The sequence below is a fragment of the Leopardus geoffroyi genome, chromosome A2 (genome assembly GCF_018350155.1).
Source record: "Leopardus geoffroyi isolate Oge1 chromosome A2, O.geoffroyi_Oge1_pat1.0, whole genome shotgun sequence".
Classification (NCBI taxonomy): Eukaryota; Metazoa; Chordata; class Mammalia; order Carnivora; family Felidae; genus Leopardus; species Leopardus geoffroyi.
Window position 1 is genome coordinate 987,648 of NC_059331.1, and position 9,922 is coordinate 997,569.

Here is a 9,922-nt window from a genome sequence, read left to right on the forward strand (position 1 = left end):
AGCCCGGGGAGTTTCTTGAGGACCAGGCTGAGGCCAAGGCCTCTCAGGGTCCCAGCCTCACTCAGGGTACATCAGTTCCCCCTTGCCCGAGAATGCTCAGGGTCTAACCCTTAGCGTTGGGGTTAAGGTTCCTGGAGTGGCCCTCAACACACTCACTGGAGGTGGGGGGGAAGATCCATTTGTGGACCATGCAATTATCAAGCACCAACTGGGTGCCTTTCTTGGTGCTGGGCACTGGGCCACAGTGGTGCCTGTGCCCTGCCCAGCACCTGCCCTCCAAGGCAAGATGGGTGCCTTTCTTGGTGCTGGGCATTGGGCCACAGTGGTGCCTGTGCCCTGCCCAGCACCTGCCCTCCAAGGCAAGATGGGCCATCAGAGGTCCTCCTTTGGTTCCAAATGTGGCTCGTTCCATCCATATGTTTGGCTGTCAGGTCCTCATGCCTGAGAGATTAAACCCATTGTACAGATGAGGACAGCAAGGCTTAGAAAGCTCCTCCCTGGGGCCTGGTCCACCCTGGGGCTCACACCTGCCAGGAGGCCCTCCCGGCACCCACAAGCCACCATTGTCCTCCCTGGGGAGGCCCAGCATGGGCTGAGTCACTGGGTGGAGCAGTCCACAGGGGCCCCCCACGCTGCCACCTCTGCCCAGCCCCGAGGCCTGGGTGAGCCCTGCAAGGCCTTGGCATGAGGACAGGCAGCGGGTGGCTGGTGCCAGGGGCCCCTTGAGGCCGGCCCACAGCCCGCCCACCCCTGCCTGCCTGCCTGTGGCCTTTGTTCTCCTCTGGGTGCTCGCCTGCTGGGCCTGGGCAGGCTGGAGCCGGAGCCCTGCCTCCCCACCTGCTTCCTCCTTCCACCCAAGCCACACCCCAGGCCGGGGACCCCACATTGAGGGAAATAACCCTATTTCTAGTTGGCAAAACTAATGCCAAGAAGGGGCGCCTGGGTGGCGCAGTCGGTTAAGCGTCCGACTTCAGCCAGGTCACGATCTCGCGGTCCGTGAGTTCGAGCCCCGCGTCGGGCTCTGGGCTGATGGCTCAGAGCCTGGAGCCTGTTTCCGATTCTGTGTCTCCCTCTCTCTCTGCCCCTCCCCCGTTCATGCTCTGTCTCTCTCTGTCCCAAAAATAAAATAAACATTGAAAAAAAAAATTAAAAAAAAAAAAAAAAAAAAAAAAAACTAATGCCAAGAACAGATTGTCACCAGCGAGTGGGGGGATAAGGGACAGAACATAGGCATGGTGGTGGAGACTTCCGGAAGGGACACAGAAGGCATACAAGCCACGGTTGTCCACAGAGAGAATGTAATTGACTTTAGGACTTTGGGGGCATCCCCCCGACATGTGTTTTCATTTGTCTCCAAAGTGGGTACCCTCTCCTGGGGTGTGAGCAGACCCCACCCCCACCCCCCGCCACCACTCCTCCCTGCTGTTCAGAAGCCCTGGCAGGATGGAGGGGCACTGCCACTTGAGCCAGACCCCCGGCCCAGTCACCATCCCCAGCGCACACTCACACAGGGGTGATGACGGCCACAGAGGCTGGGGGCTTCTTCGTCTATTCAGGCCCGTGCAGAGGGTCCTGACCCAGGCACGCCCACGTGCTCGCCCTGACGCCCCTCCCCCGGGGACCTGGGTCAGGGTTCCTTCCTTCCATCCTTCGTGCATTCTCCCTGGCTTTGGGAGGGAGGTTGGCTTCCATAGGGCCTGATGGTCGGGCCTGGGGCTGGGGGTCTCCCTGGATATACCTCCCTGGAGGTAGGCAGGAGGAAGGAGCCGCTGGCTATGCGGGATGTAAAGGGGGGGGGGGATATAGCTCTAGCCCCTCCCCAGGCACGACTAATCTGGCTCTGGAAGCCGTAAGGTCAAGGAAGGGAGGGGACCCAGTGACCTGCCCAGCCCCTCTTGGGGAGCCAGGGGGCCAGGGGAGCTGGGAACCGGCTGAGAGCGGCCAGCCCCCCAGCCTCATGCCTCCCATTGCCAGGTGTCGGTAAATATCCAGAAGGGGCTCTTTATGTGCCCCACAGGCCCCTGACCTCCCTGGGGTGTGTCCCCGGGGCAGTGACACTTGGGTGTGACCAGAAGGATGAGAAGAGTCAGTGGGGGAACTGCAGGGGCAGAGGCTGGGAGATGGGGCCGTGTGTCATGTCTGTGAGGAGCCCTCGAGGCCCACGGGACCTAAGCCCAGAGAAATGGAAAGCAAAGGAACTAAGGCCAGAGAGGGGTCGGGCCTTAACGGTGAGGGCACTAGAGAGCCATGGCAGGGATTTGAGCAGAAGAGAGATGTGGTCCCTATGGCTGCCCTGTGGCGGGCGGTTCAAGAGGGGAGGGGTGGAGACAGACATCAGGGGGAGAGAAGGGGCTGGCCTGTGGGGGTAATGAGCAGCAGACGGGGGCGGGGGGGGGGGAGGCTCTTGACGGCGTGGGGGTGAGGACACAGCCACCCATCGGCGCTGGGTGAGGGGCCACCCTCCGAGCAGGGACATCTCGGCGCTGGTGGCGGGAATGACTGGGGCATGGGAAGTTCATGTGCCCAGGCCCCATGGGATGGAGCCAGCCCCTGGCCGGAGGGCTGTGCACCAGGGGCAGCAGGCGAGTGGGTGAATGCATCAGGGCTGAGCCCCAGCCCCGGACTGAACCCCGAGCCCCGGCGGGGCCCCTGCTGCGGACCAGACCCAACCACACCGAGCCTCTTTCCCCCGGGCCCCAGCCGCCTCCGAGAGCCGTGCTACCCGGCCGAGGGCGGCCCTTCCCCCCTCCTGGCCTGGTGCCTACGGCTCCTGACTCAGGGGCCCCCAGGGCCTGTCCTGCCACATTCCGGGGTGGCCTGTGTAAACACGGGGTGCCTCCTCAGCGGCCCCCATGGGCATTGTTCGTCCTAGTTCCCGGGGACCAGGGCGTGGGCAGGGGACAGGGAGCCGGCCGGATTCCCGCCACCTGCCCACGCACCCACCCACGGGGCGGCCCCACTCAGCCCTGCCCCTGGCAGCGAGGGGGCCCTCCTGTCTCTCCCCGGCACGCGAAGGGCGAGCTTCTTCTCCTGGCGTTCTCCAGGTCCCCTGAGCTTCACAGATGAGGCGGCGCACACAAGCCCATGGCTCAGCTGGGGAAACTGAGGCTCAGGCCCCAGCCCGAGGCTGGCAAGGCTCACACACCGGGTTCGCCTGCCCCGCCAAGCTGTTCCACGTGTTTCTGGCGTCTTCCAGAAATGCGGGGAGGGCATTCCCTGCCGCCAGCACCGCACCACTCCAAGGAGCTTGGGTTTCACCCGGGGCTTCTGGGAAGAAGCCAGGAGGGCAACGTGGTCTCTCTCGGGGCTCACACGGGGGAGCTGGCCCTCAAAGGCCCAGGCTGCTCAGGGTGACCAGGAAGAAGGCGCTGCTGGGTAATTCTGGAGCTGGTGTGGGGACTGCATGCTGCTTCCTGGGTGTGTGCTGAGGGCCACGGGGAGCCCTTGGTGGTTAGCCGCCGCCCCCCCCCCCCGCCCCGTCCTGGCCACCCTGTCTGGAGCCGGGACCCCACATGGACTCTTCCCTTACCTGGCTCAGCCCACCCCCCCCCACCTCACAGCCTCACCAGCCCCCTTGCGGCTCCCCAAACAGCTCGTCCTGGCCGTCTGCTCCTCTCATTGTGCCCGGCTAGCTCTTCCTCGTCCTTCAGCTCTCAGCCTGGGTGCTGCCTCCTCCAGGAAGCCTCCCAGAGCAAGCCAGGCCCCACTCCTCTTGTAGGAGTTTTTGCAGTTTCCGGTTCCGGTTTCTCCTCCATGGAGTAATCGCTTGATCCCGTGATCACTGGCTTAGGGCCCCCCAAGGGCGGGGCGCGAGGCTTTCTTACTCCATGAGGTATGGCGCACAATGGGTGCTCGTGGGTCTGGAGGGGGGCCGTGAAGACGGAGGCAGCGTGGTGTGGGGGGTTCCTGGTTCTTAAGGCCAGGTTTGGGGCCTGGGCGATGGTGCCCAGGGGAGGGAAGGAGCAGCAGCCACTGGGCCCAGCTTGCCCACAGATCTGGGTTCAGATTCTGGCTCCACCACGTTCTGGCTGTATGCCTGGGGCAGAGGCTGCCCTTCCCAGGCCTTGGTTTCCCCTTCTGAAAATCGGGGCTCGGGGAGGTCACTTCCAGGCCCTAATGGCTACTCACACCTCCCTTTCCCTGTGCACACCACACTGAATCTCACTTCGGCCCTGGGCAGCGGTGGCCACTAGAACACCCTTTTTGCAGGTGGGGAAACCGAGGCACAGAGGGATGCGCTCATTTGGCCAAAGCCACATGAAGGGTTCAGTGCCCAGGACTGCCCGAGGGAGGGTCCCAGGTGGGTGTCTACTGTTCTACGGGAGGGGCAGGCCAGTGGAGTCACCAGGGTGCTGGCTTTGTACCTGGCACCGTGCCCTAGTTTGTTAGGCCCAGCATCTCCTGTTCCCAAAGAGTGGGGGGCTGTGATTGGCCCCATCGTGCAGAAGAGGACACTGAGGCCCCCCCAAAGCTGAATTAAACCACAGGTGCTCCCTCCTGGCTGGGGCTTGACATTGGCCTGACTGCATGTTTGCAAAGAAAATGTAAAAGGTTGCACAAATAGGTCCCAAGAGGCCCAGGGAGGGAGGCAGGCCCTGGTTCTTCCTCTTGGAGGTGATGACCACCCCTCTTTGGGTTCCCAGGCATCGGGGCCCAGGCCTGGCCCCTACTTGCCCTTGTGTAGACAGGAGTTTTCAAATGGCCAGCAGGGAGTGTGTGAGGCGGGATCTGTGGGCGACAGGTGCTTGGACTCACCCGAACTCTCTGTACTCCTAGGATTGGAAGAGTCTCCAAACTGGCAGGCCTCGTGTACCCCTCCCACCTCCTTGCCCTCTTGAGGGGTGGGAAAGGTACAGAGCCAAGATCTATAAAAAGAAAAATCTTCAAATCTGGCTCTATAAAAACTACATGCTTCTGAATCAAACAGACACGCAGCTGAGGTTAGATGAGGTGAGACAGCTGGGGAGAAAAACATTTGTAACACTGTAACAGAGGGATTCATAGCCTTCCTATACAAAGAGTTCCTACAAATCAATAAAAAAAAAAAAAAACCCACAAAACAACCATACAGAAAGCCAGGCAAAGAAATGAACATTAGTTCAGGCAAGAAGAAATACAAATGGCAATTAAGGGACAGCAAAAAAGAAGCTTAAAGTCACTCATGATGAAAGAAATGCAAACAGATACTCAAACAAGAAAACGCCTACTGTCTTTACAACTGGCAAAGTGGTAGACGATTGGTCACGTCCGCTAGTGATGAAGCCAAGTGTGGGGGCTGCGTATTTCAATAAAGAAACTCTAAGGGCGCCTGGGTGGCTCAGTCGGTTGAGCGTCCGACTTCGGCCCAGGTCATGATCTCACGGTTCGTGGGTTCGAGCCCTGCGTCGGGCTCTGTGCCGACAGCTCAGAGCCTGGAGCCTGCTTCTGATTCTGTGTCTCCCTCTCTTTCTGCCCCTCCCTGACTCATGCTCTCTCTCTGTCTCAGAAATAAATAAACATTAAAAAAAATTAAAAAAGAAAAAAAGAAACTCCACATCCCTTTGAACTCCCCCTCCAATTTCAGTCCTAACGCTAATAAATCTGGTAACAATGAGAACACAAGCAGGGATGTGCATTAGAATTGTGGTTTGTGACGGCGAACGCTTGGGAACACTTGGAAACGACCAGGAAGAAAGGACACAGGAGGAGACCACAACGTAACCGGGAACGCCGTCCTTGCCTTACGGTAACGGGGTCTGCACGCATATTCTGAGCAAGCAAGAGGTCTCAGGTGGACGGTTCGGACGAAATGCGAGTTTGAGACCCACGGCACCATTTTGGGGGTAGAGATTTTGTAAAGGAAAAAAGCACGTATCGAAAGGTGCAGGAGGAAATGCCCCAGGGCTCAGCGGTTACTCTGGGCGTGGGGGGGGGGGACTTTCAGTTCTTCCTTTATATTTATATTTAAGAAGTGGAATTAGCTGAGAAGTTGGACATTATTTTCTGGGTATGTGTGTGTTGGTATTTTTTAAACGAAAGGAAAGCTCAGTTTTCTGCCTCGCGGCTCAAGTTCTGTAACTGCAGAGCCACGGGATGGGGGTGGGTTTCTGCCGGGGGTGTCCCCAACCCCCTCAGTGACAGTGCCCGCTGGGTGCTCCCTGAAGGGGACGGGCCTCCGGCTGTCCTGGGGTCCTCTGGGGGAAAACCCTGGTGCTCCAGGGAGGGGAGGGCCCCCCCCAGCCCCCCGGAGGGATCCCAGAGCACAGGGGGCGTTGCAGAGTCCAGCGAGGCCACGCCCCCACAGAACCCCGGGTTCCTGCCAGTTAGAGGGGATTCGTCTGTGCAGCACACACCAAGGTCGAGGGGGAGCCTCCCGGCCCCCGGCAGGTGCTGGGGGAGCATAGAGGGGCAGCCCCTTCACTCAGGGCAGGGACAGCCCCTAGCACTGCCCAGGAGGAACTGGGTCATGTGGGCTCATGGATCCTCTCCTGTGAAGGCCACTGGTCTCAGTTTCCCCGTTTGTACCGAGGCCGGAGGGGCGTCGAGTCCCCGCCTCTGAGCCCCGTAGGTCCCCAGCTCTTGGGTTCTCAGGGCCTGGTCTTCCCTCCCCCGCCCGTGTCCATTTCCTCCCACCTCCAGCCGCCCCGGGGCAGGACAGAACTCCAGGTGCCAGGCTGGCCCATGACCTCTCTGTGCCTCTTGTTTACGAGGTCTGCAAAATGGTCATGAAGAGCAAGAAACTCACCCACCAGCTCCTAATCCCCCCGCCCCCACCCCCCGGCCTGTGGTCCGGCCGTGCGAGCAACACCGGGGCCCCAGAGCCGAGCACACACAGCCCAGCCCGTGCTGGGGCCTGGGCGGCCCGGAGGGGAGAGAAGAATCCAGGGAGGGGAGCGAGTAGAGGCCAGGCACCTACCATGTGCCCTAGGCCTGGTCTCCCTCCAGTGCTTCTCACCGCGGCTCCTGGGGCCTCGCGGCTCATTCCCACCTCAGGGCCTTTGCACAGCTGGTCCCCTGCCAAGAGCACCCGCCTCCCTCAGACTCCAGCCTGTTACGCGGGGTTAGTGCCTCTTCTCCTTGCATGTGGCAACACCCACAACTCTCTGATTTGCTCGTTCAGCGCCCCCCACCTCCAGTTCCATTGGGGCGAGCCCCGGGCCTGGCCTGGGCCTGGCAGACAGCAGGCACTCAATGCATGGGGAGGACGCGGTGGCCCTCATTTCACAGGTGGGGGACCTGGGGCTCAGAGGGACGGCCCGAGGTCAGACAGAGAGTGGTGCCTGGCCGGGGGGGGGGGGGGTGGGGTCCCGGGACAGCTGGTGGGGCCCACCGGAGTAGGAGGGAGTGGGGAGGGAAGGAGGGGAGGCAGCAGCTGGCGGCTGGCCCTGGGCCAGCTCTGTCCTCGGCTGGGAGGGGCCTCGTGCTGGGGCGGTCTCTGTCTCTCTGTCTCTGTGACTCTCTTTCTGTGTCTTTGTCTCTGGGTGTCTCTGTCCCTGTCTCTCTCCCTCTCCTGTCTCTATCTCTCTGCCTGCCTCTAGCTCTCCATCTCTGTCTATCTCCCCTTTCCTACCCTTGTCCCCTCACCCCCAGCCGTCAGGGCTGAGGCCTGGGCCCTTCACCTCCACCTGCCTTTGTGAGTGGACAGGACCCGTCCCTGCCTCTGGACTCCCCATTATGGTCCCTAGTCTTCCCCACATGGGGAGCCTGGGAGACACTCCTCATGGGCTGGGGGACCCTGAGCAAGTCTCCCCATTGTGAGGCTCAGTGTACCATCTGTAGAATGTTTGTGGCACCTGGGACTGGATGTGCTGGACACGGGTGCTGGCGGGGAGGCGGGGGGAGGGGACCGCAGGCTGAAGGCCCTGGCCCCTCAGGGCTCGCAGCCAGCCTAGGGGAGAGACGATGACGAAGGAGTCACTTTACAGGCATCCGAAGCTGTCCTGGGGGTCAGAACTAGTGGCCAGAGAGGGTCTCAGGGAGGGGCTATGGCGGCTGGCAGTGATCTTGGTGGGCTCACGGCTAGTGCAAAGGCCCTGAGGCCCAGGGCCATCCTCAACCAGGCCTCTGGGTCCCTGACTCCAGGCCACACGGTGAGCTGACTTGCTGACCCTGTGCATTTGCTCCCCAGTTAAGGCCCCCCCCCCCCACCAGGCCACGGGGAAGGCGGTGGGCAGGGGCTACAGCAGAGAGCACTGGGGAGAAGCGGAGAGCTGGGCAGCCCCCCACCAGGACGATCCACGGTCCAGATCTACATCTCCCCAACCCTGCCGGCACAGCCATCCCGGCCGAACCTCCAAACCTCCCTGACAACAGAATCCATCACTGCAGAAATATCCTGGGGCCTGCGGCTTAATCACTCTCTGATTTGCATTTTTGCATATTAACGACGGCAGAGCAGCTAATTTTGCCGCAGTATTTTAAAGGTGCAGAAACTCTGGAACTGCAGGGGGTGAGGATAGGTCCCTCACTCAGCCTGCGGGCTGTGGGCTCCCAGGGATAGGCTCCCTGCTGGTCAGTGACACCGCTGCCCTGGAGTCACAAGGACCCCACCCCTCAGGAGTCACGATGTCTTCTGCTCTTGAAATCGGGCATCAACCTCGGCAGCAGCCAGGGGAATGGGATTCTGAAATTTTCCGCGGGTGGCTGCATCCTAAGCACCCCGTACTGGGAAAGCTTAGGATCAGAATCTGTCTTAAAAACCTTTGGATTCTGTCGCAGCCTCTGATGGCGCTAGCATCCAAGGCCTCTCTGCAGCTCCAGCAGAGGGCTGCACCCTACATCTGGCCCTGGCGGGCTCTCAGCTCAGCCCCGGGGGTGCCTTTCAGCGCCCACTGGTTGCCCACCTCTGGGCCTTTGCACATGCTGTTCCGTCACCTGCCGGGCTTTTCCTTTTCCAACATCGTCTCTCCGGAGAGGCCCTCGTGCCACCACGCATGGGTCCAGTCCAGTCACCTACACATCCCCACCGTGAAGCCGGGAAATTTGACCGGCCAGGCCTGTGCTCCGGGTCACACGGGGTCCTCCCAGTGGCCGCAAGGGTGCTGGGCCGCGGAGGGGCTCCGGGAGTAGGGCTAAGGCCTGAGGTGCGCCCTTGGGTTCGTGCTGCCACCTAGTGGCGCCCCTGGGTGAGGCCGCGGGTCTTCCGCGGAGCCCACACGGCTCTCGGGGACCCCAGGGAAGCCCCTGGGGAGACGGAGAGACTACCTCGAGGGCTGGACTCCCACGGGCGCGACAGAGGGGCTTCGACGGCGAGGAAGGAAACGGGGGCCGACCCTGCGGCCCCGTCCTCACCTGACCGCCAGGCGCGCGCGCAGCCCGGCGGGACGCGCGGCACGGCCCGCGCCGCGGCCCAAGCCCACCAGGGGGCGCCCGCCGCCCGCGGCAGCCAGGCCCCCCCCCCCCCCCCCGCGCGTGCCCGTGCTTCGCGTGAGCGCCCGAGGACGCGCGCCCTGGTGCCCCCGTGCACGTGCGTGCACATTTGCGTGTGTGCACGTGCGTGCACATTTGCGTGTCCGCACGTGCGAGGCCCGTTTGTGTTTGTTCGCGGCTCATCCGCTTACCTGCCCTCAGGGCACAGTCACAGGTGCGCGGCTTCGTGTGCTGCCCAGCGCATCCACGCATGCGCATGTGCCGGCAAGCGTGTCCGGCCGCAGGTTCTGGCATTTTATGCATGTTCACGTAGGTACGTGTCCCAGCTCGGCGTCCCCTCTGGTTAGCGCTGGCCGGCACTTGATCCTCTGCCCCACCGCCTTGCTTTCCTTTGTTGGCTGACCCGCCTGTCCTCCCGTGTCGAGCGGTGCTCCCAAGGCACCTCTGGTGTCTGCGCCCGCTGGGCACCCAATAAACCGCTCCGAGGCCCCCCAGAGGCATGATTAGGGGGAATCTATGCCCAGCTCCAGCAACCCAGCGGAAGAGGACCAGTTCCGGACAGCCTGCTGAGCGG

The 9,922-nt window shown here is 61.9% G+C and overlaps 1 long non-coding RNA gene across 1 annotated transcript; it reads left to right on the top strand.

The window, feature by feature from the left end:
* Positions 1 to 1,187: 1,187 nt before the first annotated feature.
* LOC123605024 lies at positions 1,188 to 5,079 on the top strand. Its single transcript, XR_006715551.1, has 2 exons — positions 1,188 to 4,300; positions 4,777 to 5,079. It is a non-coding gene; the product is annotated as an uncharacterized LOC123605024 (long non-coding RNA).
* Positions 5,080 to 9,922: the final 4,843 nt, after the last annotated feature.